The following is a 25,086-nucleotide window of genomic DNA, read 5'->3' as shown; positions in this document are numbered from 1 at the left end:
ATATACCTCTCCACCCCATCCCTCCATCTCATCCTCGGCCTCCCCCTCCCTCTTCCCCCCTCCACCTCACTCATATACACTCTCTTCGTCAGTCTTTCACCCTCCATCCTCTCCACATGGCCAAACCACCTCAGTGTGTTCCTCATAACGCTTCCTATCACATCCACATCAACACCACAATGCTCCTTTATATCCTCATTCGTCAGCCTGTCTCTCCACGTGACTCCACAGGCTCCTCTTAAATAACTCAATTTTTCCACTGCTCTCACTCTTGACTTGTGTCCTTCCAACAATGTCCAAGCTTCACTTCCGTACGTTAGAGTTGGTATCACAATACTGTCATGTAGTAACTTTTTCACTTCCATGCTCACTTCCCTGTTTCTTATCACTGCTTTCAAGGAACCAGCAACCTTTATTCCCTGCTGTACCCTTTCAAGTACTTCACCCTCCAAACCTTCATCCTTACTCATCACACTACCCAAGTACTTAAACGTACTCACATTTTCCAATTCCTCACCATCCAACCTCGCTGTACATTCACTAACTTCACCTCTCTCAAAGACCATCACTTTACTCTTCCCTACATTCACCTTTAGATTCCGTTTCTTACACACTCTCTCAAACTCATCCACCAAGCCTTGCAGCTCTCCTTCGTCTTCACTCAACAACACAGTATCATCTGCAAACAACAGTACAGGGAGTTTCCAAACACTATCCTCTCTCACCAGAGCCACTTCAACATCCACTACCCTACCTTGTAGCTCTTTTATTACCCCATCCATGTACAGATTGAACAACCATGGAGACATGACACATCCCTGTTTCAAACCAACTTTCAAAGAGAAAAATTCACTTAGTTCACCATCCACACACACTGCAGCCTTCGCACCATCGTCCATACTCTTCACAGCATTCAACAACTTCCCATCTACTCCATATATTCTTAACACTTTCCACAATCCTTGTCTGTCCACCCTGTCATATGCTTTCTCCAAATCCATGAAAGCCGCATACAACTTCTTTCCCTTCTCTAGAAACTTTTCCACTAAAGATCTAAGAATGAATATCTGATCTACACAACCTCCTCCCTTCCTAAAGCCTCCCTGTTCTTCTCCAACTAATTTCTCTGTTCTTTCTGTAATTCTGTCAATAAGTATCCTACCATACACTTTTCCTATTATACTAAGAAGACAAATGCCCCTATAATTACCACACACTTCTTTTTCCCCTTTTCCTTTGTACAAGGGAATAATTATACCTGACTTCCAATCCTCCGGGACTCTACCTTCCTCCCAGGCCAATTTGCACATCTTCCACATCCATTCTACTACTATCTCTCCCCCATGCTTCAGCATTTCACCACACACTCCATCAATTCCTGGGGATTTCTCCAATTTAACTTTCTTCATTGCTTCCACAACTTCTATCCTACTGATTTCTTCCTGTCTTCTCACCTCCCTCCTTCTCCCAGCCATTCCCCAGCCACTTATACTCGCATTACTTCCATCCTCTATGTTCAACAATTCCTTAAAGTGTTCTCTCCATCTGCTCACTTTTTCTCCCTTCTCCACTAGTAATCTACCATTTTTATCTTTCACTCCCCTGCTAACTTCACTTCCACCCTGTCTTACTCTTTTCACCTCTCTCCAGAACATTTTCTTACAATCTCTCCACTTTACACTCAAATTCCTTCCAAATTCCTCATCCACTCTCTTCTTACTCTCTCTTACTAATCTTTTCACCTCTCTCTTTCTTTCCACATATAACTCTCTCTTCCGCCTCTCAACTTCTTCCACGCCCCTATTTCTCATCCATTCATTGTATGCTTTGTTCTTTTGTGCCACAGCCTGTTTCACCTCTTCAGTCCACCACGCTGTTCCTTGCACCCCCTCCGTCTTCTCTTCCTTCCACACACCGCATCACATGCTGCACATATTTCTTCTGTAAATATCTTACACACACCTTCCACGTCTCCCATCTGCTCCAATTCGTATTTGCCCAATCGTTCCTCCACTTCTCTCTTATACTCTGCCTTTTTCTCAACCTCTTGTAACCTTTCCACTCTCCTTGCAACTACTCTTTCCTCTCGTCTTTCCCTTCTTCTAGTCCTCCATCTTACTTGCATTCTAATTCTGGCCATCACCAAGTAGTGGTCAGAAAGTCCACTCCCCCAACCTCTATACACTCTTGCATCCTTTACACATCTTCGCATCCTTTCATCCACACACACATAATCAATCATTGCCTTCCTTTCATTCAGTTCACCACCCACCCTTCTCATCACTCGCCATGTATACCTGTGGATCATTTTATGCCTGAAGAGGGTATTGGCTATCACCAACCCCCTCCCAGCACAGATGTCCACTAACGCACTCCCATTCTCATCTATCTCAGCAGGCACACCCCACTCACGAACTATTCCATCCACCTTCACATTCCCAACTTTACCATTCATATCACCAATCAAAAACACTCTCTCATTCCTTCCAAACTTTTCCATGCACACTTCTACATTTGTCTAGAACTCTTCTCTCACTCTTCTAGCACGATCTTGCGTTGGTGCATACACACACACAATCGCCCACATTTGTATTCCAACTTTCAACTTTACCCACACAATCCTTGACCCAACTGATCCATACTGTCTGATGCTCCTCTTCCATCTTTTACTCACAACTATACATACTCCTTCCTTTGCCCTCTCATTCTCACCTACTCCTGCACATATACCCCATCCATACTCCCACTCTCTCACACTTTCTCCTCTCCATTTTGTTTCAGTTATTCCACATACATCCACTTTCGCACCCTCAAGCACCTGGACAATCTCTCTCTCTTTCACCTCATCATTCGCTCCCCTTACATTCCAAGTTCCAATTACCATGTCCTTTGTCCGGTCCTTGGTCGTCATCATTTGGTCAGTCCTTGTCCGAGGCTTATTGTGTGTTTTTTTAGTTAGTTGTTTTCCGGGGAGGGGCACTAACCCTCCGCCAACCCTTTTAGTTGCCTTTTACGACAAGCAGGGATACTGGGGGAGTATTCTTGAAAAATCCCACTACCCCAGTGGTGATGATGATGACGATGATGGTGATGATAATAACGATGATATTGACGATGAGGCTAATAATGATGAACTTATTATGACAGGCAACGAATACAAAGCTCATTTTTACAGTTGGTACATTGTGGTAGGTGGGGGCACTCACCATCCACTCACTCAATGTAGTGCTGCTCTCGGATGTCTGCCCTGTCCTCTCCTCTCCTCCATCCTTCTTTCCTTCCAACTTCTTCTGTCATTCTTTCCTTCATTCTTTCCTCGTCTTTCTGCCTGCGGGTGACTTTACACTCCCTCTTCTGTCTTTCATTCCTTCATTCTTTCCTCTTTCTTCTGCCCGTGGGCGACTCTACACTGAATGACAAGCCAAATGGTTTCCTGTACACCAGGAAACCATTTACTATGCTGGGTGGTAACCATATAACCAAATTTTGGCGCCTGGTGGCTTAATGGGTAATTATTGTGCTCCAATCGGATTGAGCCTGTGAAGGTTTATGTCCAAGGGATGGTTGGAGTTTATTGTTCACGTAATGCCACTCAGGGATGAGTGAGACTGGTCTCTCTCATCTGAAATGTCGGGACCAACTGCCTAGCCCCGGGCTCCTACGCTCCTCATGGTGCAACGTAGGATTGGATGATGGCTGGATGGACAAGTAATTCAAAACATTATAACTAACATTCCATACCTATTATAGTGAACAACTCTGACTTTTACAGCTTCAGTGTAATAATATACATTGTCTTTCAACATCAACAGAAACGTGATTAAAGAATAGCCACACAAAAAGCCACACGGGAATCATAATTCATTTAAAAGGAATATGATGAAAGTGTAGGCGGGGGCAGAGAGAGAGAGAGAGAGAGAGAGAGAGAGAGAGAGAGAGAGAGAGAGAGAGACTCATGCGTTTTTGCCTAATAAATACTGTATATATCAGCGTGTGTGTGTGTGTGTGTGTGTTTTGCCATATATATTGCCATCGTCATTCCCATCATCATCACTTCTGTAACTACTAGAATTCTTCCTCAATCTCCCACCTAAGAGATGGGTTGAAATGGGATTGAGAGGCAAAGAGAAATTACGAGAGCAGAAAAATTATCATACAATTCCCACATGTTTGTTGAAAGAAGGTAAAGAGGAGAGTTGGCCAAAGTGATGTATGCCTTCACTGCTATTGTAACTATTGACAGATGCTGGTGTGTGTGTGTGTGTGTGTGTGTGTGTGTGTGCGTGCGCACGTAAATAAATGCATGAGTGCATATATGTATGTATAGGAGTGCAACAATGTATTTGTACATATGCTCTGCCAACCCCTACTCAGTTTCCACAACAGCAGCTCAGAGGGCCAGGTTCTTTCATCTCTCAGCCCATCAGAGGGGAGGCAGGCAGGGTGAGGCAGGGTGAGACAGGCATGATGAGGCAGGGTGATACAGACAGGGTGAGCAGAATGATCAAAAGGGGAAGGTGGAACAGACAGGGTGAGGTAGACAAGGAGAGACCAGAAGGGTGAGACAGGTAGGGTGAGACAGGGTGAGAGAAGTAGAGTGAGACAGGCAGTGTGAGAGGAAGGGTGAGGCAGGGTGAGACAGTGAGACAGGGAGGGTGAGACAGGCAGGATGAGACAGGCAGGATGAGACAGGCAGGGTGAGACAGGCAGGGTGAGACAGGCAGGGTGAGACAGGCAGAGTGAGGCAGGTACGGTGAGCAGAATGAAACAGGCAGGGGTAAGACAGGCAGGGTGAGGCAGGGTAAGTCAGGCACAGGTGAGACACGATGAGAGAGGCAGGGTGAGACAGGCAGGGTGAGACAGGCAGGGTGAGACAGGTAGGATGAGACAGGTAGGATGAGACAGGTAGGGTGAGACAGTCAGTTTGAAACAGGAAGAGTAAGGAAGGGTGAGGCAGGCAGGGTATGGTTAATGAGGCAGGGTGAGACAGGTAGGATAAGAGAGGCAGAGTGAGACAGGCAGTAAGGCAGGGCGAGACACGCAGTTTGAGACAGGCAGGGTGAGACAGGGAGAAGTAGGAATAGAGTAAGCAGGATAAGCCAGGCAACATAGGAAAGGTATAAGCAGGCAGTGAGGCAGGGTATGGTAGGCAAAGAAACAAGCAGAGGTAGAGAAATAAAGGGAGGCAGGGTGAGATGGCAAGGAGAGCCAGGGTGATTAAGGTCAGGAGGCAGGACGAGAGTGAGAAACTGGGTGATATCGAGAGGCAGTGTGAGAAAGGGTGAGGGCATGGTGAAGGAGAACAGAGATGAAGAGGGGACGGCAGTTAGAGGTGGAGAAGTAGGGAAAAGCAGGATGGCAGGCTGGATGAGTGAGTGAGAAGGGGCAGGGCAGGGTAAGAGAGAGAGGGAGGAAAGAGAAGGGTGAGGGAGGGTGGAGAAGACAGAGCAAGGGACGGAGGGAGGGAAGGAAATGCAGGCCGCGGGAGTGAAGGAAGGAAAACCAGAGCAGTAGAGAGGGAAGGAGGGAGGGAGGGGAAATAACAGGGCGAGAGATGGATGGAGGGAAGGGAAAGATAGGCCAAGGAAGCGAGGGAAGGGAAGCAGGAAGAGGCAGAGGGGAGGCAGGATCAAGGGAGTAGGAAAGCCGAGAGAGGCAGGATAATGCAAAAGGCGAGAGGCAAGGAGCAGCAGGGAGGCAGAAGCAGGAAGACAGAGAGAGGCGTTGCATTCATCTGTGGCTCAACAAGAGGGATTCCGGCGGAGGCTTCACTTACGGGGTTTCCTTTCTGCCTTCCATTATCTGGAATAGATGAAGGCAAGGAACATTCCGGGGTTTCCTTGTATCAGAGATTCTGTATTTATCAAGACCCTTAACTCTCTCGTGGTTAGAACAGCTCTAGTATTCTGTTTCAGGTAACAGGTATATTTCATGAAGAATTATGTCGGTGACACACACACACACACACACACACACACACACACACACACACACACACACACACACACACACACACACACACACACACACACACACACACATACATACATACATATATATGCACAAGCGCGCGCGGGGAGAGAGAGAGAGAGAATGCGGAGGGGGAGAGAGGAAAAGGTTGAGTGAAGGAAGGAGTAAGGCTGAGAAATGCTTTGTGTGGAAGGCAAGTAGCAACGAGGGAGGGTGAAAGGGTGATAAGGAGGGCGGCGGGAGGGAGGGGGAATAAGAGAGGGAGGCATGGAGGCAGAGAGAGAGAGAGAGAGAGAGAGAGAGAGAAAGAGAGAGAGAGAGATGGGGGGGGAGGCGAGGTGAAGGAAAGACGGGAAGTTAATAAGAAGAAGGACTGAGGTAGAGATTGTATTCATACTGTTTACATTCGTGAGATCGGGGTTATGATGATGATGGTAACGATAATACTGTGGATTGCATCCACTGACGCTGATGCTTCAGCTACTGTTGCTGCCACTAATGATGATCATGATCACGATTACGATTATAATGACAGCGATAAAGATTATAATCATGACGATGGTAGTGATAGTTGTTGATCAAGATGATGATGATGATGATGATGATTTTTATTATTATTATTATTAGTAGTAGTAGTAGTAGTAGTAGTAGTAATATTATCTCAAGTAATATTGGGTTTATTTTCACTATCGGTCATTCGTCAGTCATCACCTTGTTCTCCACTTCTCCTAATCCTCGAGCCATCAGTCATCAAGCATTTTTAGTCTCATAGCAGCACTCATGCTCTCATCTTTTCAGGCTTCAGTCTTTTCCATTTCCCTAATTATCTATTCCTCCTCTCTTCACTTTTCGTACATGAAGAGGGATCAAAAGAATAAATATTATATGAATGTCTGTATATTATACTATGTTCAGTATGGCATGTAATCATTTATGTTTAGTCCAAAACATCCCTTAGAATACAATCAATAAAAGCGTCGTGTTATATCCAGGGCCAATGTTCTCGTCGGTCGAGAAAATTCCTTTACACCTTTTAATTAGAAATTTATATTATTACGCCTTACCGTCTTCGTCTGTTCTACATAGATCTTTTCAATATCGCCATAATCTTCATTAATAACGTACAAAAAGATACAAACCAACCATATCCAAAAATAAATCGTTAAGGAAGAGGTGTTAGGGAGCTTCTTCAACCGACGAGAATATGAGTTAGGACAGAGGGAAAACAACCTTTGTCTTAGATTCTGACATGAGTGCCGGCACCCCTCCCCCCCTCCATTTTTGTTTTTCCCAGTCTTCAGTCATTTCCTCTCATCTGAGCTAATCCTCCATTTCTTACGTTCTCTCAAGTTTTCAGTTACTTCCTTTTTTCCTCTCTCTCTCTCTCTCTCTCTCTCTCTCTCTCTCTCTCTCTCTCTCTCTCTCGACTACTAGGAGATTTGTACCTCTTTCTGGAGTTGTATCGTATCTAATTAGGAAGAGTAAAGACACATTTCAGCACATTACAAAAATACATGAACACCTAAGGCACACTCAGAACTGCAGGATAAGTTATGAACACACACTGTACTAATCTTTCCAGGAACAGTACATTAAGGTCTTTCTTAACTAGGGCCCCTCGTAGTGATAAGCTTTTAATCATTCTTTTTCGACAGACCTAGTATCTTCCTAAAGCACCATACCTGAACAATTATAACAGTGCAAGGAACATCTAAAGCACATATAACTATACCAACAACACAAAAGAACCTTTCGCAATACCCATAGCATACTACTGTAATGACTTTCCATAACGAACGACTAATATTTTTCATTTGAAACACTGATATTAAAAATAATGAAATTATCTGAACACCTATCATGAGTCGAGAAATAACCAGGCAACACGTAAGATCATCAAGAATATATAAGAACATATCAGGACACATCTTAACTCCCATTGTACCCCATGCTCTGCCTAACAAAGACTTTACCTTCATGAACCACTGATACTTCTGATTCGATACATTCGGGGTTTCAGTAAAACTCCATCTTTAAACATTCATAGCAACATGAAAAACACGAAAAAAACACACACACGAATACAAAAAACACATAAAAACACATCTCAGCCCTCGTAGTACACTAAGGTCTCCCCTAGCAAAGACCTTTCCCAAACGAACCACTGGTATTTCCGATTAGCATAATTTGGTGTCTCACACAAGCACCATTTCTAATTACCTCTAAGACCAACAACATAAAGGAACATATAAAAACAATCACAATCCCTACAATATTATGCTTTCCTCTAACAGGTCTTCCTGTGATAAGTCACTGATGCTGCTGGTTCGAATCATTTGGTGTCTAGCAAAAATGCCGTATCTAAACACCTCCTGCAACACAGGAGACTTTTAAAGCTTGCATAAGAACATCAGGAACATAAAGAACACATTAAAACTCATCACAGTCCTCAAAGTATTAGTCTCTTCCCTGAAGGAACTTCCCATAATGAGTTATTGATGCTTCTGGCTCAAATCATTTGGTGTCTCACAAGAACACCATTGCATAAACACTTCCTACTACATGGGAAACGTCTAAAACATGCACAAGAAAACGAAGAATATGTAAGAATATATAAGAACACATCACACCACACAAACTATTATGTGCTCCTGTGAATATCTTCCTGTAACAGGTCACTGATATTCCTACTTCAAATCACTCCGTGTCTCACAAACATCATTATCTAAGCACTTCCTACAGTATGAAAGACTTCTAAGGCACACAAAAAAAGACACTAAAAACACACAAGAAAGCTTCAAAACACCTAGCGTACACTATGCTCTGCCATAACAAAATATTTAACTAATAGCTGATATTTCTGATTTGAATCACCTTGTGTAACACTAAAGCACCTTATCTAAGCACCTTTGACACAATGAGAAATGTCTAAGGCATACATAAGAACGCTATGAATATATAAGAACAAGAAGTACACAAGAAACACACAAGAGCACATGACACAAGAACACATGATACACAAGAACACATAAGACACACAAGAACACATGGGATGCACAAGAACTCATAAGACACATAAGAACACATAAGACACACACAAGAACACATCACAACCCGCACAGTACACTAAGCTCTCCCCAAACAAAAGTCTCACCGTGATGAGCTTTGATAACTCTGACTCGACTCATTTCGCGTCTCACTTAACCGGTTTACGAGCTTTCTCTCTCTTTTCCCAACCCTGGCACTGAACCTCCTTCACTGCCGCCATTATATATATATTTCTTTGGCTTCCCTGATCTTATACTCATTAGCCGCGGTCTAATGAGGTGATTGGGAGACCCTTACTCTATCTCCTGGCTGGTAGGGATAAAGAGGAAAGGGGAGACTGCCTGGAAGGGATAGGGCTTAGAGAGCTGGGTGGGTGAAGGTAAGAAGATGGCAGCTAAAGATTTCGGAGAATGCAGTAATTGGAAGATCAGAAGCATTAGGAGAGGAAAGGAGAGGCTGAAGATTCTGGAGAAACGAAGAATAGAAGCCTGGAAGTATGTAAACCTGAAGAAAGGAAGATTAGAATGCTTTGAATGTAGAGGAGAGAAAAGAAGTTGCCCAGAGAAAGACGATTGGAACTAAAGATTTCGGAGAATGGAGTAACTGAGGAATCAAAATAATTAGGAGAGGAAAGGAGAGGCAGAAGCTTGTAGGAAAGAAGAATAGATGCTTGAAAGTGTGAGAAATTAGAGAAAGGAAGTTAAAGCACCTCTAACGTGGAGGGGAAAAGGAAATATCGAAAGAAAATAGGAGATAAATGCTTTAGAAAATGAATTAACTGAAGGATTAGGAGTAGGAGTGGTAACGAGAGGCTGAAAATTGTGTGGACGAGAAGGATGGACGTTTGGAAGAATGAGAGATTAAAGAATGTGGGAAAATGAAGAAATGAAGGATAAAGTCACTGAAAGCTGACGGGAAAAAGAAGAAACGAAAGGAGGTGGAAGAAACTGATTGCTTTGGAGAATCATACACGTAATTGGAGGATTAGAAAAATTAGGAGTGTAAGGAAAGACCGAACTCTGTGGGAAAGAGAAGAATGGAAGTTTGAGAAAATAAGGGAGTGTGTGTGTGTGTGTAAGGCTGTGAGAAAGAATGTAATGTAAATGTAAAAGAAAATTGAGGTTTACTATGAATGTAGCCTGGGAATTTGAGAAGACTTAGAATTAATGTCTATTGATTGTACGAAGGATCATTAAGGCAGATCATTTTTGCTAAGGTCTAATTTCTCCTTAGAATACGACATACAACAATCGCAGTTATATCCAGGTCCCCAACTGTACTGCTTTGTAAGCAAGGTCGAGAGTGAAACAAGCTTCTTCCATGAGTCTGACCGGTGTGATATTCAAACTCGAGATCTTCCAGCTGTGCGCTCCATACGTTACCACAGCACCGTCATCTTCCCCCAAAACTTTAATATGTGAATGTAAGATGGAAGGGACTGACGATTTTTAAGCAACAGGGTAAAGGGAATGAAATATTTAGGTTTAACCCCTTAATTAGAGATGTACAAATACAAAAGTCCGTTCGTCTCCCTTGCTTGTCCTCAGTGCTGGATTAATAGATGCTTAAATGAAAAGTATCAACAACGTGCATATTATCGCCTATAGAGGTTTGATAATATGCACCTTTGTCCGCTACGTCTCATTCAAGAATATATTAATCCAAAAGCGGCAGGGGAGGCAAACGGACTTCAGAATTTGACTGCACTTGGTTTTTTCTTGTTACTCCCAGACGATTTTATTCAGATTAAGGAGTCCCCTTGGTAGCGATGGTATTATTCTTGGTTATTATCTAACCTTCCAGTTCCAAAAGCCTCCCCTAAGCTGAATAAAATCGTCTGGTGGAGGCGAAAATAAATTACAAATGACGGTCTCGGACTGTTGGGGGTTTATAAGGGAAAAAAATTATTACTGTCAGGTAGCAAAGAAAGAAAATGAGGGTCTGGAGGAATGAGGCTTTGAGAGAGAGAGAGAGAGAGAGAGAGAGAGAGAGAGAGAGAGAGAGTGTGTGTGTGTGTGTGTGTGTGTGTGGTGTATTTTGTGCTTTTGTGTTTTCTGTTTTTTCTTTGTTTGTATATTTGGTTGAATTTCTTTGTGTTTGTTGTTCATTGTTTTTCTTTGTGCTTGAGTTTTTCCTTGTGTGTCTATGTACCTTTCTGTGTTTATTTTTCTTTGTGCTTTTGTGTGTTTTTCCTAGTATTTTTGTTTTTCTCCGTGTATTTGTGTGTTGTTATCTGTCGTTTGTGTCTGTAATGTGCTCCTAGCTTGGCAATACCGTATCTATCATCATGAATAGGTGAGTCAAAATTCCCTGTTTAGCTGTATTATTCGTTATACCGTAATCAGTAAAACCACGGTAGGTCAAGATGCAACGCAAGAACATAAAAGGAAGAAAATTTAAGTTAGTTGCCGGTTGGGGAGCCAGTTGGATAAGTGGCTTGTAAAATAGTCTGCTGTCTTAGAGTTCACGAGTTCTATCCTAGAGAGGGACAGGGAAGAATATGAAGAAATGAATTTTGTTGAAACAGACTTTACTGATCTTCCTCAAAACTCACCGGCATGTCATAAATGTACCTCCCTCTAACCAGTCCTGAATGGAGACAGCTCTAGCTCGTATTAGATGTAGACGGTGGGTACTACAGTAGAATATGGTATATAGTGACGGTGTGTGGCACTTGGGAGAATTGCTGAGCCTCAGAATATGGGCTGACAAGTCTGTAATCTAGGCCAGACTCAGTAAAAAACAATACGACTCCTCTGACATTACATAACGTTCATCATCACAAAATGTTCCATCATCATCATCATCATCATCATATTCTTTTTTACCATCACAGGGCTTGGTGAGGTAGGATCCAGAAACAACGAAAAATGACCTGCGAATATGGGATTCCTATCGACAGTGTACTCCTGCCTAGCTGCATGGACTTTTTTTTTTTTTATGTGACCGACTCTGGCATAGGCTTCACAGCCCGTTTTCAAGGCCCAGTAGTCCTCCTACGTACAGCACACCTCCACATGTCACCACTTCGGCGCTAGCACCCACCGTCCATACTGAATACATGCTAGGGCTGTCTCCTACAGGACTGGTGTATTGGTATTAGCGGGGGTATTTTCACGACATGTAGGCGGGTCTTCTGGTAGATCAGTAATGTCTGATATTTATGAAATTAAAATCCTTAAAATGTTCCCTGCCCCAGCGGGATTTGAACCCTGGTCTGTTAGGATTGCAGGCCAACTTTCTACCGATTGAGCCACCTCACACACCATTCATGACACAGGTCTAACCATGCTTACAATACGTTTTCTTTGGGAGGAAGTAATTTATTTTCATATATATTTCACATTCAAAGAGGTGAGGGAGGTAAAAGCAGGAAACTCAACATCACACAAAAAGTAAAATGGAAAAACTAACAGAATATTTTATTATATCATTACACTGAGTAATCTAATACTGCTCATCAGCTAGCATAATAAATTGTCCACTTTTTTTCTCTTCGCTGTTACACCTTTATTGCCGTCTAAGGAACATAGGGAGCCAAGGCTAGACTACTCACTCGAGATATCTGACCTTTTCAGCACTAATAAAAATCATATCCTGACTTTAAATTTTCCTCCCAACTTCCAACCTACAGCAAGTCCAACCGTTGCAGATTTTTAATGAATAGAGGACACCTGTAATACGGCGAATGGATTTTTTTTACCTACTTTTTTTCCTTCCTCTGTTCATCATCTGTAAAACAAAAAGAAAAGAAAAAAAAAAAGTACGCGTTTCGAAATGGAGATTTGATACTGAATAATCTTCATTGCCTCGAGGTAGGAAGAATAACCCAGTAATATACGACACTAAAATTAAGGAACTAAGGTATGAATGACCAGTTGTCGAATCCCCGAGTGGCATTTTGTGAGCCACATCAACTTTTGTATTGTTTGAAACGTTTGAGTATTGCGGGAACTGTAGTATGAGCCATTTCACCGGGTATTCTGATGATAGATTCTGTTTCTGCTTTCCTACATCCGTTTTATTCTTTCCCCATCTCAGGCCGGTCAGACTTTGGTACAAAATTCTTTACTTGTGTTTTTGTTTAATCAGCAGAACCACTGGAAATGCGGTACCGGCTCTTGCCGCTCCTATTTTAGGGGAAAAGTGGTTCGTTTCGTTTCATTTAAAAAGGCTCCATTACGCTTGTGTGCGTCGACCTTGGTCACCTAATGGAGGCTTTCCATCTTCTTGATTTCTGACAGCCTCCCTGTTCAGTCTCTTATCCCAGAAGTCACACTTTATGACTTCGTCCCAGGTCTTTTTCGATCTGCCTCTCGCAGCTCCACCCCCAACGTTCAAACTTCTCACTTCTGCACTCAGCTGTCACCTTTCACCCTCTCCACATGCCCAAGCCTTCTTAATCTGCCCCTCCTCATCACAACACCAGCTCACTTCAGACCCCTCCTTGCTCTCAACTCTTCCATCGTAAACCTAGCCTCCCCAGGCCTCGCATTCAGGGAAGCACTGCACATCTACCTAATCATTGTCATTTCTCCACACACTCAAGAAACTCACAAGAAAGATCAATCCTCTCACGCCTGACAATCTCCACATGCTATCCCCTGCACACCGCACACATGTATCTTGCAGTCTGCCTCTATTACCACTCCATCTCCTGTGCAACCATTTATCACAAACATTTATCACGAACTCTGCGCGAGATAGAATTACTTCCAACGCTCTAGAGGCAAACCGCACAAGGCTTAAAATTATTGTTTGACTTAATGATTCATGTGCAGTTGATGTGCATTAATACTGAACCTTGTTTCTACTTCAGTCATAATAGTGGGAAGTGGTTACGGTGATGATGATGATGATGATGATGATAACAGCACTCCTTCTGAATAGGGCGAGAATTATTGGGGAAGGTATGTTAATGTCTTCACTTAAATGACATTTGAAGTCTATACTTGATGTCTCCATATGCCTGAATTTAGCTTTAGATATGCGCTTCTAAAAAGAGTGGTTAGATAAAGCCTTCCTTAATTCCTTTTCCACGAGGGTATTGATTATAACAGTCTAAATTTGAGCCACGGCAAAATGAAAAGACGTCCTTGAGCTAATGTTTTATACTATATATCTAACTTTATATCAGTCTGTCTATCTATATATCTGTCTGTCTGTCTGTCTGTCTGTCTGTCTGTCTGTCTGCCGTATATGTGTCAATCAGTCTATCTTGTCTGTCTGTCTATCAGTCTATACTTAGTAAGACGTCTATAGTTCTGGAAGGGGTGGCCACAAACAAATCGCTTTCAGTATCATTCCTTTATCCTCCAATAATCCGCAAGAATGACATGGAAGCGACTTTTTTTTTTTTCTTAGCTAAACTTGCGTGTATCTGAACGAGACTCTCAGAGGAACACATCTTAAGGGGAAGTAAAAATTCCGAATGGTATAAAAAGCCTCATGGATGTAGAGTTGAAGAAATAAAGTGTTCAGGTATTGTTTACGTGGCAGTGGATGTGAGATACCCGTTTTACTCTAACTTGGCCTAAAATTGCCATCCCTCCATCTTGAATGAGGAGTTGTAGAAATACGGTAATACTAAACAATGAGGCTAGTCACGAGGAAGTGATGTAAAGGGATGAAGAGCCATGTCAATGTCATTTCTGCTATTCATTAGCGTGAAAGAAGCTAGAAAGGGGACAAGAATTGGGCCAGGTTAAGGTAAAAAGGTTATAGTGACTCAGAGATTATAGAGTGAAGCTTTATTATGTCAAGGCTGGTAGACGAAAAGAATGAGTAAACTGGCCCATCGTAGTGAAGTACAATCAGTAGAAAAAGTATCGGCCACCTTACCTAAAGTATCATTATGAAACATGGACGAAACATTGTGATATATGGGCCACCTTGTGATTATAAGTGTAATTAATGTCTGTGGTTATTATTTGGACTTGAAATTCCATCAAACATCACATTGGCTACTCGGTGGTACATTTTTGGGGGAGGAGGAGGGCAGTCCTTTTGTGACAGCAGAATTCGCTCATTTTCACATTCACAGAACCCCAGGTGGCCGATACTTTTCCTGTTCATTGTACAGTCGGCATCAGTAGTCCTGTCGTCTGCCCTACTTTTTTTTTTTTTTCCTCCATGAACTTTGAAAAATGGTTTTCGGAATCCACAGCAAGGGATACTGATGACAATGATCCCTGGCCAAAAAAAGTAATCAGTATCGCCTGCATATCATTAATCGCACTTGTTTTCGAAATTCACAGGCAGGAAAAACTGAAGATGGGGACAGGACTTTTGATGTCGACTCTACATCCAGAATAGAAAAAATAAAAAATAAAACGCCTGCTACCTCTATCTACATCCCACTTTAGGTACATATTCACTTACTCTCTGAAGCGTCGTGTCAGAGAGAATCATGTATGAGCAGTGAAACATACTTAGCTCCTCTCAGCTTAGGATTACCAACCAAAAGAGAAAATCAGAAGTTGGAGCATACCGAGCCCCTCTCACCTTACGAATACGAGCCAACAGAGAAAATCAGAGGCAGAAGCAATGACTTTTAAGCAAACTCTTGTCCCGGTCTGTACAGAAATGAATCCATGTACAGTCGCGTTCAAAAACTCTTTACGTGTCTGAGGTTATGAACTAATTAAGAGAGAGTGCAGCTCTTTGAATGATATTGATTAGATTTACATGACTTCATTAGGGACTGACACAACCTATGAGGAATCTGCAAATTTTATTATATTATTACTCTCTCTCCGTATTATATTCTGTAGAACAAAGTGAAGAATGTTTTGGCATAAGAGGGAAAATATAGCTAATGACCAAAGGTTGCACACACACACACACACACACACACACACACACACACACACACTAGAGGGAAAGGGTTAAAAAATATATACAGATCTAATCATCGTATCTCGAACCAGGTACAAACAAAAAAAGAAAAAAACTAATTACAAGGGGGCGAAAATATGAAGGAAACGATGCATAAGTAAGAAATGACTGAAAAATGGACAGGAGAAGAGCGGGAAATGAGTGTAAAAAAAAAAGTGCTAAATGAAAATGTGGAGGACTGGCCAAGGATGAAAAAAGAACTGTAATGACGGAGTATAAATATGGAGTGAGAAAGAGACAGACAGACAGACAGACAGACAGACAGACAGACAGACAGACAGAGACTGACTGACTGACTGACTTATTGAAAGTGAGTGGAGAAAGAGGGTAACATAGAGTCGAGAAATTAAATGAGAGAGAGAGAGATGTAACTGGAGGTATGGCAGAAGGAAGAAGGGAGGGAGAAAAGAGTGGGTATAAATGGAGAAGGGAGAAAGGAGAGTGAAGAAAGGGAGAAAGCGAAGAAACTGCTGAAGAAAGAGAAAAGGTGAGGTGATATGAAGAGAGAGGGGGAATAAAAACACCAATGAAACTAACTGAAGGAAGCGAGACAGAAAGGGAGAGAAGAAGAGAGACAAAGAGAGACTATAAGTATGGAAAAATGTTTAGAGGGAAATAATGAAAGGTGTGTATAGGAGTGGAGATATTCTTGATGAGGAGGAGGGAATGAGAGATGGAAAGATGAATGGAGGAAAAGGGGGAGCTGTGAATAGAGATAACAGGAGGGGAAGGGAATAGAGAGACGCAGAAAATAATGGTGGGATGACAGATGGGGAGACAGAGGAGGAGGGAAGAGAAGGAGAGATGGAGAGACAGATGAGGAGGGAAAAGAAGGACAGATGGAGAGATAATGGATGAGGGATGAGAATGTTAAGGAAAGATGAAAGGTAATACAAGAGAACATAACTAGTAGATGGAGGGTTGTTGAGAGTCAGGGAGGGAGAATGAAAGGAAAATGAACAGACAGATAGACAGATAGATAGATAGACAGATAGAAAGATACACAGAGAGATAGACAGATAAAGAAATAAAGGCAAATGCTGGTAGATAAGGTTGGTAGAGAGAATGAAATGAAAGGAATTGATGGACTGATGGATGGATATATGAATAACAGGACAGATGTTTGGAGAGAGAGAGAGAGGGGGGGGGGAGCAATGGATCAGTCTAATGGCACCAGAGATTAGGCTAGTGATGAGAAGCTCAGTCTTAATGCGCTGATCTTTTTTTTTTTTCCAACCACCCACGATAACCCTGCCTTTTGCCGTCCATGGCAGAAAAAAAAAACATGCATCACGGCGATTGGAATTTTTGGTAGGGTTAATTACGCGTATTGAGGAGGTTATTGACTCCAGCGAACCCCAGACGATTCAGTAAGTTGAGTGAGTATTGAAGACTGAGGGTGTTAAAACTATCATTTTCTCTATAATGGTCGAAGCAATTTCAACATCGTATTCCAGCTAATGGCAGTCAGTTTTATTCAGCTAAGAAAGAAGCACTGCAGTCTGATTTTATTATGATAAGTAACAGAAAACAGGAAGACAATATATGAACTGTGGAACATAAGAGAAAGTAAGTGATCAGCGCACGGCATAACAAAAAAGACTGAAAAGGATAAGGAGCGGGGCGCCGATACAAAGGCTAGGTCCCACCTACCACCATTACAGACTACTACTACTACTACTACTACTACTATTATGATGTTATTGCTTTAGTGAACGAATGTCATTAACCATTTCCATCCACTGACGCTTTTATCGATTTATCCTTGCTATCTCGAGACGATATTTTTAAGTGTTGGAGAAACTTTTGACAATAGTTCACATAGTCATCATCACAACTTCACTGTTGCAGATCTTTTGTATATTGAATGAAACAGCAAGTAGAATGACAAATAAAAAGAAAAAAATGCTTCTTCGAACTCAAGCGGTCAGTTGAAAAAAACAAAAAAAAAAAAAAAACATGGTGCTCTTCCTTGTCAGTTTATCGTTGTATTTTTGGAGGACGTAAGCCCGTACGTTAGAAGGCTTCAGAAGTGCCCAGGCGCCCGTTTCCCACCTTTTATATTTTCGCATGAGACGCGTAAATTAGACGCATAAATATTCCTTCCTATGTCATTTATATCCATGACGCCCTACCACATTTTCATTACAAGTTTATTACCTGCACCGTCCCCGGAGGGATTCGGGGACGGGTACTGTTTTCACTCACTCAGCCTATTTGTTTTTTGTTTGTATGTTTGTCTGTCTGTCTGTCTGTTGACAACTTTACGCTAAAACTACTGGTGCGATTTTGACTAAAATGACAGGAATGGTGGGCTATGACCTGATCACCTGATTAAGTTTTGAATCAAACTGGGCCAAGGCCCAGGCTGCAGGCCCCCCAAATTTAATAAAAGTGGGGACGGATTAAAAACATTTTTTTTTTTTTTGGAATAACACCTTTCAAATTCGTCATCGACATGAAACCAAAACCTGGAGGCTCACCTTTCAAATCTGCATCCTATATCATGCTCATCAAGGGAGTCACCCCCCAGTTAGCGGGGTGGAGGGTGGGGGGGGGAATGTTATTGGGTTGGGCCTAAACTTTCAAATGGACATAAAATTGTCAATTTTCACCCTATTTACTCCAGATTTCTTATGTGACATCTTTAACTGGATAGTCTGTTGTGTTTATACGCCAGCACCAAAATGACTGCCGGGGACGGGTTTGCTGTTCCTTGGCACCGTTTCTTGTTTTATTTGTATCGTGTTTATGTTCATTTGTATGTTGTTAATACCATCTATGTTATTACTGAGATATGAATACTCGCAAGTCTTAATGTGTAATGTAAGATATTACTAGGGAAGAGGTGCCGGGGTACCTCTAAATTCCACTAGAAAACGGGTGTTTCCCTGCCTCCTGGAATGTTATGAACACTGAATCACGACTTTTACCAAACTCATGACTGTAATGATCACCCTAGCAGTGGACGCTACCCAAAATAATGTTCGTGCGACACCAAGTAGTAAGAGAGTGGAAACTTATTTCTATATAATGTGGCCTTGTGTATATATGCTGCAATTTGGATATGAAATGAAAAATCTACAGACTTGTACAACTATAAGCTCTCAACTTGTTATAAAAGGAAAAGAAGGCGAGGTGGGTAGCGTGAAGGATGTTAAAGGGAGGCAACATTTTCCGTCCATGCATTATAGATATAAAAGCTCCTAACTTAGTGACCACGCTGTTGTATCACTTTAGGTCCGGGAACTTTTTAACCAGAGTAAGTTGTTTGGCAGAAGTAAGTGTAAAATATGAGAATCTTACTGGAAAGGCTTAACTGCGTATGTGGTGGTTCGACATTGTTAGAAAATATCACTTAGAAGCAAAACTGAACGATAATACACAATACGGCAGAAGGGATTGGTGTGTTTCCATATAAATAGTACATAGAATCATGGATTCAAGACCATTTACTAAAGCACATAATCCAGCCTTCGAAATGGCGCGTATACTCTAGTGATGAAATGTAACACCAAAGAGAAAATCAAACCTAAATAGAAAGATTAAAAAAGCCACACAAACAAGCCTAAATCAGCAGTCACATTAGCAAAGCCACATCAACAAGCCCACACCGGCAAAGCCACACCAACAAGCCCACACTGACAAAGCCACACCAACAAACCCACACTGACAAAGCCGCACCAACAAACCCACACCGACAAAGCCACACCAACAAACCCACACCGACAAAGCCACACCAACAAACCCACACCGACAAAGCCACACCAACAAACCCACACCGACAAAGCCACACCAACAAACCCACAACACCAAAGCCACAGTTAACAACAAAGCCATATTAATGCTACACCAGGCTCACAAAAAATGACAAGCCTGTGCAAGTCAAGCCAAACGAGGCAGCTTATGTACTGCAGATGAACAGGAGAGTAATGATGAAAATAATAACACACACACACACACACACACACACACACACACACACACACACACACACACACACACACACACACACACACACACACACACACACACACACACACACACACACACACACACACACACACACACACACACACACACACACACACACACACACACACACACACACACACACACACACACACACACACACACACACACACACACACACACACACACACACACACACACACACACACACACACACACACACACACACACACACACACACACACACACACACACACACACACACACACACACACACACACACACACACACACACACACACACACACACACACACACACACACACACACACACACACACACACACACACACACACACACACACACACACACACACACACACACACACACACACACACACACACACACACACACACACACACACACACACACACACACACACACACACACACACACACACACACACACACACACACCACTCTATTAAGTATTCCAGGAACAGGGAACAAATCCGCATAAAGCTGAGAGATATCAAAGCTAAAACTTCAGAGAAAGACATCACCATGACCACCACAAAAAAGCCAAGCAAAGCAAAGCCACACTAAGCAGGGGGAAAAAATGCTATACCAGCCAAGCAATAGACTGAAAGCCAACCCATAAAAAAAAAAAAAGCACACAAGCCTATATCCAAACCACACCAAACACACACAACCACACAGAAAACACAAACACACACAACCACACAGAAAACACAAACACACACAACCACACAGAAATCACAAACACACACAACCACACAGAGAACACACACCCACCTCAAACCACAGCAAACACAGAAAAACTCACACCAATCACTCAAAACGATACGAAAGCCACAAAACCATGCCGACAGACAGAGTCACATCATAGGCACACTAAACACACAAAGAAACACCAAATACATAAAGCCAGCCCATATAACCAAAACCACCCCACACACAGAACCATACCAGACACACACAGTCACACCAAACACATATCCCCAGTAAACACACACGCAAATTTATAAGCAACAAGTGGTGCCTGGCACAACAAACTCCGCCCGACAGCAGTTATTCTATTTTCAACCGTTTTCAAGTTACAGCCCTCTGAAAATCCATGATCATGCGTTTGATCTTTCAAGGTCACTCAAGGTCAAAGGTCATTGTGCCAAATGAAAGCCCATATGAGATTTCCTATATCTTGATAAAAGTGAATATCTCTATCTTCAACGAATATCGAGTTATAGCCCCCTGAATAATCGTGACCTTGCGTTTGACCTTTCAAGGTCACTTAAGGTCAAAGGTCATGTTGCCAATTAAAAGCCCATCTGGGACTTCCTATTTGTTGATAATAGTAAATATTTATTTGCAACCAGTTTCAAGTTATAGCCCCCTGAATGTCCGTGACTTTGAGTTCGACCTTTGAAGGTCACTCAAGGTCAAAGGTCTTGGTACCAAATGAAAGCCCATGTGGGACTTCTATTATTCTGATAATTGTAAATATCTCTATCTTCAACCGGTTTCAAGTTATAGCTCTCTGAAAATCCATGACCTTGATTATGACCTTTCAGGGTCACTCTACTACCTCCAAAATTTAATCACTTTCTTTTGAACCAGTGCCCAACTTCCCTGAGAGTTTCATGTAATTTCACTGAGTTTTTTTTCCATGACTTTGCTAACAAAGAAACAAACAAACAAACAAACGACCAAAAACAACATCTCACCGTACTCCTTCCGGGCTAGGTAAAAATGCCACTACAAAGCCTTAACAAACACATAATGCTATACGAAAATCATACGAGTAAAGTTACCAGACACAAAGCTCCCTCAAACACAAACCTACCCCAGACACACAAAGCCACCTCAAACACAAAGCCACTTCCCCCCACACACAAAGCCACCCCAGACACACAAAGCCACTCCCCCAGACACACAAAGCCACCCCAGACACACAAAGCCACCGCAGACACAAACCTACCCCAAACACACAAAGCCACCTCAAACACAAAGCCACTTCCCCCCACACACAAAGCCACCCCAGACACACAAAGCCACTCCCCCAGACACACAAAGCCACCCCAGACACACAAAGCCACTCCCCCACACACACAAAGCCACCCCAGACACACAAAGCCACCTCAAACACAAAGCCACTCCCCCACACACACAAAGCCACCCCAGACACACAAAGCCACCTCAGACACAAAGCCACCCAAAACACACACACACACACACACACACACACACACACACACACACACACACACACAGCCACCCCAAACACACAAAGCCATCCCAACACACAAAGCCACCCCAAACACAAACCTACCCCAAACACAAAGCCACTCAATCACACAAAGCCACCCCAAACACACAAAGCCACCTCAAACACAAACCTACCCCAAACACAAAGCCACCCCCAACACACAAACCTACCCCAAACACAAAGCCACCCCCAAACACACAAAGCCACCCCAAACACACAAAGCCACCCCAAACACACACACAAAGCCACCCCAAACACACAAACCCACCCCAAACACACAGAGCCACCCTAAACACACAAAGCCATCCCAAACACACAAAGCCACCCCAAACACACAAAGCCACCCCAAACACATAAAGCCACCTTAAACATACAAAGCCACCCCAAACACACAAAGCCACCTTAAACACACAAAACCACCCCAAACACACAAAGCCACCCCAAACACACAAAGCCACCCCAAACACCGAACAAAACCAAACATTTAAAGCCACATCAAACACACAAACCCACAACAAAGCCACACCAAGCACATTAAGCCACACCAACGACACAAATCAATCTCAGACACAGAATCACGTCAAACACTCACGAGGTACACACAAAGCGACAACAAACCTTGATCAAACACACAGGTCCACACCAAACGCACAACCACATCAAAAACACAGTCACATCAAGCACAAACATTCGCAACAAACACAAAAAGACACAGCAAAAAAGCCACACAAAATCACACCAATCAAAGCCACATCAAAGACACACTAAGGACACGTTCCACAGAGGACACACAAAGCCACACTAAAGCCATAGCAGATGCACAAAGCCGCCGCAAACTCACCAAGCCATGGGTAAGGCAAGCCAGGCCCCCCTCATGTACTGCAGATCATCAGGACAGTTATGGAGCTCTGTAATGGCGTTGGGGGTTTTAATAATCTCAACCAGGCGGCCATGATAATTCACTGCACACGGCACCAAACACCAGCTGGTCGCTCCACACAGCGTTTGGTAATTCTACATAGCTTTCACCCACTCCACATTACATTTATTCCACACTAAGTTCATGTATTTTACTCCCTGTTTAATACTAGTATTTTTACTTATAATAATCACACAAAAACACACAATGATTCTTTAGTACACAACGTTTGATATTTCCACATAGCTTCTGTCCACTCCACATTATACTGACTCATTTCACACTAAGTTGTATAGATTTCACTTATTATTAGATACTGGTAACTTGACTTTTAATAATCGCACAAAACATAATGATTGGTCAGTCATTCTTAAGTACATAACATATGATAATTCCATATTGCTTTTGCCTACTCCATATGACGAGTACTCATCCCAGACTAAGTTGTAAATATTTCAACTCCTATCATACCCTGTAACATTTCAGTGCTTTTTATAACTCCGACACAAGACCACACAATGACTGGTCACAACACATACACTAGGATCTTATTCATCGGAAATATTTTGTGGTCATTTTGCATAGTATCTGATATTTCCATCTAACTTCTGATCACTCCTCAACACAGTATTCACTCCACACTACGCTTTGTATCTTTTTTCACGTTGTCAGAAAACTCATCAATGTATTCGCTCAACACTGTGCTTGCATCTTCCAAATACTGTTTGCATCACACTTTACATCATCCATATATTATCGACTATCTCAAAAATTTATTTACTTCACACTTCACCTTACATCCATACATTGCACACTGCATTCTGTATCTATCGCGTTCCATCAAATTTTGCTACATTTACATAACATATCATTCCGCATAGCATCTGATAATTTCTCATAAATATTAATTTCCCACTCCACAGAGCCTTTTCAATCTTCCACATACCATCAGTCAAATTTGCACTATCATTTTTTGTCGCACCCACGGTTAGGGGAGAGGGACGTAAACCCATTGTGAGTCCTTTTTAGCTCTGTAGTAGAATGAGACAAAATTACGGCCATGAATCCTTTTCGCTGTAAGTTTTCGTGACTGGCACCATATTTCAGTGTTAATCCTTTCTTATAGCTCAGCATCAAAGAGGAAGAGATAAGAAACTTTACACCCAATCAAAGTGAACAAAGTACAGTCATTCTAAATACCATCCCTTCACTCTATACATAGCAACTCACCACTTCCTGCACCCTGTGGTCAATATACTCACACAAATGCTTACTTAATATAAAACTTTCCACTCTGTCAACACACAGAGAGCCCATTCACTGGCGAGAACCTTTCACACTAATGTCGCGGCCCGTGATCAAAGGCACAGCGTAACTTCTGATACGGCAGGAATGGAATGTATAGCGATCTCTGTGTGGCTTTTGGTTGCCGTTTCATACCTTTTAGTGAGGATGATGGGAGATTTTTTTTTTTAATATACTTTCTACCATCTCCAGACGATTTTACTCAGCTTAAGATAGAGTCTTCGCGAATAGATGAGTTATAGACAAAATAAATAAATAAATAAACATTCCCATGATGTATTAAAAAATAAATTTAAAAAATACAATTCATGGATTAACCCTTTTTCAGTTTCAGGAAGTATTTTTCTACCTATTGCCATTTCAAGACAATTTCCCTCTCCTTAACCATTTCATCTTCTAAATCCTGCATTGCATTTTACCATGCCTATTGACTTTATATATATATATATATATATATATTCATTCATTGCCAGACGCCATGTATCCCAAACTGGGTGGTCAAGGGCTTAGAGTTAATTGTTTTACAGGCAGGGGTAGTAATCCTCCACCAACCCCACTTCACCCGTAGGGATGCCAACAGCATCTGGTGTTCCCAGGCGGTCACCCATCCAAGTACTAACCAGACCCAACGTTGCTTAACTTCGCTGATCGGACGGGAAGCGGTGTACTCAACGTGGCATATATATATAT

General features: G+C 42.3%; 1 pseudogene; it reads right to left on the bottom strand.

Moving 5' to 3' along the window:
- Positions 1-24,967: 24,967 nt before the first annotated feature.
- Positions 24,968-25,086, bottom strand: LOC145392832 (5S ribosomal RNA; annotated as a pseudogene).

This window comes from Coenobita brevimanus, chromosome 2, assembly GCF_032717465.1.
Source record: "Coenobita brevimanus isolate Jiangsu-jjx chromosome 2, ASM3271746v2, whole genome shotgun sequence".
Lineage (NCBI taxonomy): Eukaryota > Metazoa > Arthropoda > Malacostraca > Decapoda > Coenobitidae > Coenobita > Coenobita brevimanus.
Note: the sequence above shows the minus strand (reverse complement) of the source record. Positions and strands in the feature narration are given on the sequence as shown.